Source organism: Carica papaya, chromosome 6, assembly GCF_054855325.1.
Source record: "Carica papaya isolate Zhongbai chromosome 6, ASM5485532v1, whole genome shotgun sequence".
Classification (NCBI taxonomy): domain Eukaryota; kingdom Viridiplantae; phylum Streptophyta; class Magnoliopsida; order Brassicales; family Caricaceae; genus Carica; species Carica papaya.
Window position 1 is genome coordinate 24871529 of NC_142314.1, and position 8780 is coordinate 24880308.

The 8780-nt window shown below is 31.7% G+C and overlaps 1 long non-coding RNA gene across 3 annotated transcripts; it reads left to right on the forward strand.

Moving 5' to 3' along the window:
* The first annotated feature begins 309 nt into the window (after positions 1 to 309).
* LOC110824380 (uncharacterized) lies at positions 310 to 3349 on the forward strand. Of its 3 annotated transcripts, none has more exons than XR_002541538.2 (4): positions 310 to 585; positions 829 to 1032; positions 2418 to 2499; positions 2841 to 3349. It is a non-coding gene; the product is annotated as an uncharacterized LOC110824380 (long non-coding RNA). The 3 variants fall into 3 exon arrangements; XR_015821841.1 differs by having other exon boundaries at positions 314 to 585; positions 2418 to 2518; XR_002541539.2 differs by lacking the exon at positions 2418 to 2499 and having other exon boundaries at positions 321 to 585.
* Positions 3350 to 8780: the final 5431 nt, after the last annotated feature.

The following is an 8780-nucleotide window of genomic DNA, read 5'->3' on the forward strand; positions in this document are numbered from 1 at the left end:
AAAAGCTCTACAGTAGATACCACATTTAGTATCATGGAAACCATTTGTATAAGGTTACATTCCGTTGACAAAGGTTTCTTTAGTAATTAACTTAAATCGTCGTTAATAATTACATTACATATTATTTGTATAAGTTTCACTTTTACTAATAGATGGATTTTGGTTAGTAAAAATTTAACTACTCAAACAATTTCTTTATTTATCTCCTTTCCAATTCTTCAGTTTATATATATATATATATATATATATATGTATATATAAATTCAGTACCTAATAAAATTTATGTAGCCCAACTATATTTAATCTTATGGCTTATTAGCCTATTAGCCCATTTCTTTTAAAAATAAACTTACCCTAAGTTTGTCTTCAGCTTTTCTTCATCATCTCAGCAGGCTGCGGCTTCTCATTGTTCGTCCATGGCGCAACTTCTCATCGTTCGCCGATGGTGGCAGCTTCCTTCATTGTCCGAGGTTGCACTCTCATCTTCAACTTTCCTTCATCGTCACCTTGTCCTCCTTCATTTCCCTTCTTCATACCCGCGCCTCCTCCTGCTTCATTTTTCTTCTTCACCGCTGCGCCATAGAGGTTTATTCACTCTCCTTATCTCGTCAACACCATCTCCTTCTTCATCTATTCCCGTTTTTCACGCAGATTTTCCTATTTGCGTGAGAAAACATAGATAAATGAAATTAGGGTTTCGAGGTTTACATCATGATTTTATTAGTTCTACAATCATAAAAAATTTTGTTTTTATGATTTCTTTTCTCTATTTTTTTAGCATTTTCTTCAGTTCCTTTATTTTTATGATTTTTTTTTATGAGATTTCAGCTGAATCTGGATTGTAGCTTGGTTCCGTAGAGGAGCTGGTGTCCAGATCAAATGAGAGAGAAAATGTGAGGTTGTTAACTGTAAGGAAGATCTGTCTAATGCCGAGGACTACCACCGTCGGCATAAAGTGTGTGAACTTCACAGCAAAGCCACTAAAGCAGTCGTTTGGAAGTAGATGCAGAGGTTCTGTCCGCAATTCACCAGGTACCTTTTTCTTCCTTCAATATTGTCTTTCTTTATACGAATTTTTTACTTCAATTTGTTTTGCTTTTTTTTTTCTGTTTTAATCTTAGGTAGTGGAGTCTATTTGAGATGTTAGAACGCCCATATCTTTGATCATTTTAGTCTATTATAGTTTATGTTGGCAAAATGTATACTTTTTACTAATTCAAATACAAAAGATAAACCCATGGGGAAAATAGCTTTAGTAAACTGATGTTTAAGGTTACTTTGTCTGAAAAAATGTGGGGCATTTCTTTTGCTTGTGTGCCCAGGATTGCATCCTTACGGTGTCTTTTGTCAAGAATAGTTTTTTTCCTCTATTGAGAAAGGGCCTTAGTTGATGATTTTGTTGGAATCTACAAAATGTTTTGCGTTCTTCCATGGGATTTTTGCTTGCCGCCGTATGTAAGGCTTTTTGGTAAGACCTTTTTCAAGAAAAATGTTTATTGTTAATTAGCGTCTTTCGTTATAAAAGAGGTTCTAGTTCAAATAATTTAAATGAACTAAAACCGCCAAATTCATATCCTAACCCCTTCTCTCCTCTCCAAGAGTGTTTTGGATATTTGTTCCCTGTGATCTTTTCTTTACTCAACTTATTTCTTTACTAGGTTTCTTATGTTTGTGGGTTGAGTTAGTATTAGAAGTTCAAATTGAGTTAATGTGCCTTGATTGAATATTTTAATGAACTATTAAATCTATTTAATTCTTTGCCGTTGTAAATTGAAGCTTTTTTTCTGGGTCTTTCTTTATAATATATATTGAATTAGCAATCAGGTGTGGCACTTCCAGAGAATTGTAATTATTGGGTGTCTAACATTCCTTTTCAATTCAGATTTATATAGTTAGAAAAGTCATAGCAACTTGTCTATTCTTTTACTAATTTGACAGTTTGTCCTTAACCCATATGTCTGGTTGTTATTGATTGAGCTTTTTGGTTTAAGGGATGATTGAAAGTGAGTTGATGGCAATTGATTTCCTTTTACCGTGCCAAGTTTTGTTTTGTACTGTGACATTTCTTTTTCTTTTCTTTAGAATCTGATTCCTTTATATTTCCTTTAGTAATTAATTGAAATCTTATTTGCGTTTCAAATATATCCTCTATATTGAGGTGACCATGTATGTGCAAATGCAAATGGGACCTTTTTAGGAGGAAGGTTCTCCACTTTGGGATATATTTCCTTTGGCTCTTTGTTCATGAGTTATAAATAGAAATTTAATTTCTCATGAATTTACCTATTCATATTGGCTGGAATAATTACTTTTTTTAGTCTCTAATTACTTGGTATACACTACAAGACGTGTGTATATTATTTTCAAATCCTTTTCCTCTGTAAATAGACAGTTTAATTGGTGTCTGTTTCTACCAGAAATATTGCGTGGTGGAAAGTCTGTTGTAAGTAGCAAAGAGGACCTTCTAGAACATGAGGAAGAAAACATGAACTTTCCAAGGTGAAGATTGCATTTTATGGTAAGTTAAAGAAACATAATAGGCCTAAGTGATAGAGAAAATTTGGGTCACATGACTCATGTTCAAAGAGTTGAATAAAGGACATAATTTTCCATCTAATATCAAACAATATTCACATGAGAAATGCAAGTATTAGCAAGTCATTGGGAATGGAAATCATTTTGGGAGTCAATTGCATCCAACCAAGTATCCTGTCCTACCATCAACCAGTGCATGTAGGAGCATTGGTTATTCATTTTCTGGATGAATACTTTTTTCCCTCCTTTTTTTAGTGACATGCAATATTCGTTAATAAATAATGTTTAATGGTGTTTTATGGCAGTTATGAGTGCGTCCATAGGATCATGATTCTAAGCGAAGAATACCCATGGCCTGGTGAAATTTTGGTTCATAAAGAACTATATCTCTCCTCAGTTTAAGGTTATAATGACCAAGTCATTATCTTTTATTGGTTCTTGCTCTAGTGACCAAGTCATTATTGTGGGGGAATGTCAAATCTTAAGTGAAAAGTATTAGATTTATTTAGTTCTTGGCTCATCCTTAGCCCTAATATTGGAATAAACTTTTCTTGTATATTTTTTCCAAAAATAAAAGGATGAGGTTCCTTGGTAGTATTGGTGTAGCCCTTCATGGGGCAATTCTCCTGCCATTTTGCTGGTTATAGATCTTGTTAGTGGGATTGCTCGAGGAAGACACATCTATAACCGACTCCTAGTCCAATGAAGATCCTTATTCATATAGAGCCTCTTGACTCTCGGGTTATGGTGCCAAAATTCACTAATTGTTAATATTCCTTTGAAATATCAATATATAATTTCATTTTTCAAGTTACATACATTTATCCATGTCTTGACGCCTCTCTTTGTCGGGACTGATGTACTTCCTTCAGACTTCTTTTTTAGTTCTTATATCTTGTCATTTGAGATGGGGAAAATTTTCTATTTAAAACACTAACAAAGAAACAAAAACCTCATTAAAATGGAGGCAAAATGCAAACATAACTTTTTCTACACACGATGCTAAAACAAAGATAATCTAATGATGAAGACTAATGATCTTTAGTTAAGGAAAGTTGTGCAAAAGTGCAGGGAAAGGAAGAGCCAAAACTTAGTTTTGATGGCGTCAAAATGGGTAAAACCTAGCTTTTGGTATGATGGGTGCACCACTTCAACTAGTGTACCTCAGCCACATGGTTTATATGTGCTAGCCTTAGGCCACATGTGGCACCACCTATTTATAAAACCTTTTTAATTAGGAATAGGAAAAAGTAAAAATCAGAATTGATTCCCAAACTATAAAAATGCCTAATGGAAAAAGATCCTAGTGGGGAAGTGACATGAGATTCCTACGCTAACAAGTAATAAAGTAATGAGTAAATGTCATTCTTAATGAGCATTGATTTTGATGTGGCTTATAATTAACTATACGTTATTTGAGATACCAAATGGTGAGATTGGTTTATTAACTATTTATTCTGTGGAAACAAATAAAGTAAATCCTAATTTACAGAGAGCTTTATTGAGTGCTTTCCATGCATTAAAGAAGATTGGCGAATTAGTTTCACACACTTCAATTATAAAGTTTGTTTTCTTTTTATATTGCATGTGATGGTGGGATCCCTATCCTATAATTATCTAATTAACTATTCAGCTTGAGATTTGATTATCCATACTTTCATGTTAATTCATCCTATATACACTAACTTCTATGTATTTGTTATAATTAAGTGTTCCCTCTCGGTTAAGGCTTAAGGGAGTCATATCAAACTTCCTAGGAGCTGGCCACGCTCCTAATCTTTTTCACTTTATGGTTTAGAGCTCACTTGAACAATGCATAACTTTCTTTTTTCTTGATTTTCCCATCCAAGGACCATCTATGATGTCCTTCCTCAAGCTTGCTTTTTCTCCTTAAAGTTTTTTGTAGAATTAACTCTTGAAAGGCTGGTCTCCTATTCCAGATCCATTTCAAGTTATAGCATCAAGTTTAGACCTAAAGGAGGCCTTTCCCGAATCATAATCTTTTTAGGTCTTCCCACTTGGCATTAGAGTGCGAGGAGACACTTTTTAGGTTTTCCTTTTAAGTGCCTAGTATTTCTGCCACTTGTGTCGCTGGGGTTGGGTCCTAGAGAACCCGCTCTTCTTCTTGCTTTTGTTTTTGTTTTTTTTTCTTCTCCCAATTTCTCTTGATCTCCCCCAAAATGGTAAAAAATAAATGAGATTCTCATAAAATTTACTCAAATTATCATCGTAATTATTAAGTAAATCATAAGCCGATTCCTTACTCCGTTATATTTTTTTATCGTTTATTCAAATCACAACTCTTTGAGCACAACTTTAATTTGAACTTATTCTTTTTTCCATAAAACTTTTGATGGTAATAATATTAGTGTTTATCTTGAATTTGACAGGAACTATAAACCCTACTATTAATATTTGGTTAAGATTTTTACTGATGTATGAAGATTATAAATATTGTACTTTCATTTAAATAATAAACTATATAAATTTATTCCATAAAATTTTTAGGGTACAAATTCCCATGTTATTTGAAAAAGAAAGAGTGCTAGTTAATCAAATAAAATGGGGAATGAAGGTGAATGTTGTTACGGTATATATACACATACATACTAGTAATTGAAACTTATAAAGAGATAATCATGTTGTCATTACATTTGTTGGGTCCTCATCTTACATCGTTGTTAAGGTAATAATTATGACATATAAAGAAGAATGGAGAGAGCGACATAAAGCGTAGTGGAAAGATAAGGATTATAATTTTAAGCTTTTGTATAAATTGAAAGTGATATTTTCAACCACTAAGAGAGATTTGTTCCGTGATCCATAAGGCATCTACGTCATCCCTCCCTTTTTAACTCCTTATCTAACTTGGAAATTTTTGGCAGCCGCTGCCATGTCAACTTCCCCTACTTTTTCTTTTCCTAGCTACACCCTTTTTTTCTGTGGGTACGTCCAAAGTTACCAATAAAGAAGCTCATCTATTGTAACTTAAAACTTTTTGGGTGCTTCATCATTTATAATAATAATCATGATGAATGAACTCAATTCACCCAAATATCTAAAGACTTGAATTTAATTCTTTTTAAATTATATTAAGCGAAGGTTTGAATTCGAATGTTTATTTAAGACTGAACAAAGAGAGCTGAAATTCCAATAAATTTAAAATGTACAAAGTGGAGTTTGATAAATTCAATAAAAACCTTGGTGTACTTTTTTATTAATTAATTTTATTTTAATATTTTACAAATATATTTAATATATCAATTATAGTATATATATGAAAAAATAAATTTTTATTTTAATTTGACTTAATCAATTAAAATAATTATTTTTTTCATAAAATTTAACTTAGAAGGTAATTTTGATCAAACTAAATACAAACCATATTCAAAAATTTATTGAGTGCCCCGACCACCACTTATCTACCGTTCCAATTTTGCAAAACAAAAAAATTACTCTTCAATTAAATATTTATTTAAGCAATCAAATAATTATAGAAAAAAATATAAGTATAACAAAATTCTAAAATAAACAAATAAATATATATGGGGTACATAAAAAAAAAAAAAAAAAAAAATGAAGCCTATTAAGAACGAAAGAGAGATAAAAAGGTCAAAAGAGGCTGGTGCACGAACTTGATCACGAGATGTGGGTCCCATAATAACGCGTACCCACACAATGTGGGACCATGCAGAAACAGAAAAGGGCTGGCAGAAAGGCTTTTTTTTCCCACGTGGTAAACATGAGTGGTGCTTTTTCTCTTTTGCCTTCAAACTTCCAAAAGAATCTATTCAAATGTTAATTACTAACTTGCCACTAAAGCTACTCCTTCCTCCGCGTCACATGTTCGTCCAGATTCAATATATTCTTTTTGTTCCCACTCAGTGGATATGGCAAATTTTCATCCTCCTCTTATGTAATATCTACATATTATATATATATATATATATTTATATATACAAATCATTATGATCATATTTTATATTCATGATAATATATATAATATAAAATGTTAGTGATTTATTCTTTTATTCCATCCAAAAATATATACAAGAGAAATGCGTTCTCGTTTTTTTTTTTTTTTGTTAGTCAAATACACTGTAAGTATCTAATATTTAAATATTTAGATAAAAATATAATTAATGATCCAATATTAGTACACTGTTAAAATGTTAATTTTCATGTTATTTTGTGGTTGTGAATTTTAAAAATATTATTAAATTAATTATTTATTAAAAATATTTTTAGTCAAAAATTATTACCTTTTTTATAAAAATAGTTGTGCAAAGCATTATTATTTTAATATAGTAGAAGATATATATTTGGTGAAATTGGTTTATGAGACTTTAAGTGTAAACTTTTATTCAAATCCAAAACAATTTTCTAAAAACTACAAACTGTAGTTTTTGTATTTAAAAACCTATAAAAATAGATTTTTAGCTTTGGTTTTTTTGTCAAAAATCACTTTTCATTTTATTTGTTTGCTTGTAAAAGTATTTATCTTAAATACAAAAGTCAAAGTCAAAAGATATTCGAAACAAGACATTAATATCTCATGTCATGAATATATTATATAATATCACGTTGCCACATTATTAAAGATGTATGATATTTTTTATTTTTTCAAATTATAGTACTTTTTAGAACCTTATTTGATATTCTAAAAAAACTATCATTTTCAGCATTCTCAAACTCAACTTTCACATAGAGAAGAGAGAAGAGAAGATAAAGAACTTCATGCAATAGCTAACATGTCGAAGCTTTAATACCTTCTTTTGTCTTTGGGTACTAAAAATTTTCTCAAGATTCTTTAATTTAGTCATTAGTCAAACTTAGACCAGAAGTACTTAAAAGGTTTTAGAGTCATATGGATGACCTCCTAAAATGGTATTTTTCACATATTAGAGAGATCTTGTGTTGGTGTTTCATATACACTTAAGAGGTCCTTCAAGTTTTTGCTTTAAGAGTGTTTGATATCCTTTGAAATTGGTTTCTGTAATACCCTGGAACCTTTATGCTTAATTGTTGTGTAAAACCTTTAATTATTCAAGCTTTAAAGCCATTAACTTTTTAAATTTATGTTTTCGATTTTCATATGAAACCGAATTTGAAATTTAAATTTTATATTTGTGAAACTATTAAATTATTTATTTATTTCATGTATTTGTTATTTATTTTATTTTGCTTATTTTCATTAATTTTAAAATTTTCAAGAAAAATAAAAAATGAAAAAACGACAGAGAAATCCTACAGAAACGGCCAAAAGAAATTTTTCCCTGTCCAAGCGGGTCCGGCGAGCCGTGCACACGCGCATGCATGTCCCATCCGTGCAGGGTGCGAAGCATGCAGTCTATGCACAGCTCCGCATGCCTATGCACGTAGGGCATTGGCCAGTGTGTGTAGCAGGCGCCGTCATCGCAATAACAGTCCTGCTTGCGCTGCCCTCAAGAAGTGAACGCCATCCCTTGGGGAGCGTGCATCGCCGTTTGGGAGGCATGCCTATGGTTTTTGTACCATCGTCACGTCGTCATTGTCTCATCGGTCATCTATCAATCGTTGCGTTGCGTTGGTCATTTTTTTCTTTCCCTCTTTCCTCACGGATTTACGCCACTTGATGGAAATCTAATGGTCCCCTTTTTCTATAAATAGAGACCTTCTCCACTACTCCTTCATCACTTCATCTTCAGTCTTCCATTCACCAAAGTAAATTTTAAAGAAAGAGATGGAAAAAATAGAAGGAAGAAGAGTGTAGGAAAGACTTCAAACTTTCGATAAGGAAACTTCGTATTTATTTTGCACATTCCAAGGAATATTTCTAGATTAATAAAATAAATATTTCATAAATATGAGATAACTTGTTACATGTTTAATTATTGTTATGTTTTAAATATAATTGCATAAATATTCCATGATATTGCAAGATTTGTATCGTTCTAGTAAACATGATGAATATGATGGCATGATAAGTGATAGTGCAAAAAATATGGTGTTATTTAATGAGTATATGGAATGAATATTGATATTTGTATGTATGGTATTTAAATTAACATGATCTGTTAGGTTTTTTTTATCTCTAAGGGTTCTGTTCTCCCCTATATGGTCTAAAAAGATGTGAGATGACCGCTCCCTGTGGATGACGGCATATCTTTGACGATATTTTCCTTCTTAAAAAACTAGTCCACCAACTCATTGTCTCCCTTTTTCTTTTATAGGACCAAAATGACTCGAGGGAGACTTTTTGTAGA